The sequence below is a fragment of the Nannospalax galili genome, unplaced genomic scaffold (genome assembly GCF_000622305.1).
Source record: "Nannospalax galili isolate Female #2095 unplaced genomic scaffold, S.galili_v1.0 scaffold747, whole genome shotgun sequence".
NCBI lineage: Eukaryota > Metazoa > Chordata > Mammalia > Rodentia > Spalacidae > Nannospalax > Nannospalax galili.
Window position 1 is genome coordinate 1,697,441 of NW_008357686.1, and position 462 is coordinate 1,697,902.

The following is a 462-nucleotide window of genomic DNA, read 5'->3' on the forward strand; positions in this document are numbered from 1 at the left end:
CATCCAACATCATAAAATAAATACTACAGGACTTTAAGACACAGATTAATCCCAACTCATTAATAGAAGGGGACTTCAATACCCCACTGTCTCCATTAGATAGGTCAACAGGGCAGAGAGTTAACAGAGAGACATCTGAATTAAACAATACCATATATCAAATGGACTTAACAGACATCTACCAAGTATTCCACCCAAGCACCAAAGGACATACTTTCTACTCAGTAGCCCATGGAACCTTCTCCAAAATCAACTATACTGGGGCACAAAACAAACCTCAACAAATACAAAAAGATTGAAATAATTCCATGTTTTCTATCAGACCACAGTGCAATAAAGCTTACAATCAACACCCAAAGAAGCCCTAATCGCCACATGAACACATGGAGATTAAACAACACAATCCTGAATGATGAATGGGTCAAAAAAGAAATTAAGAAAGAAATAAAAGTATTCCTGGAA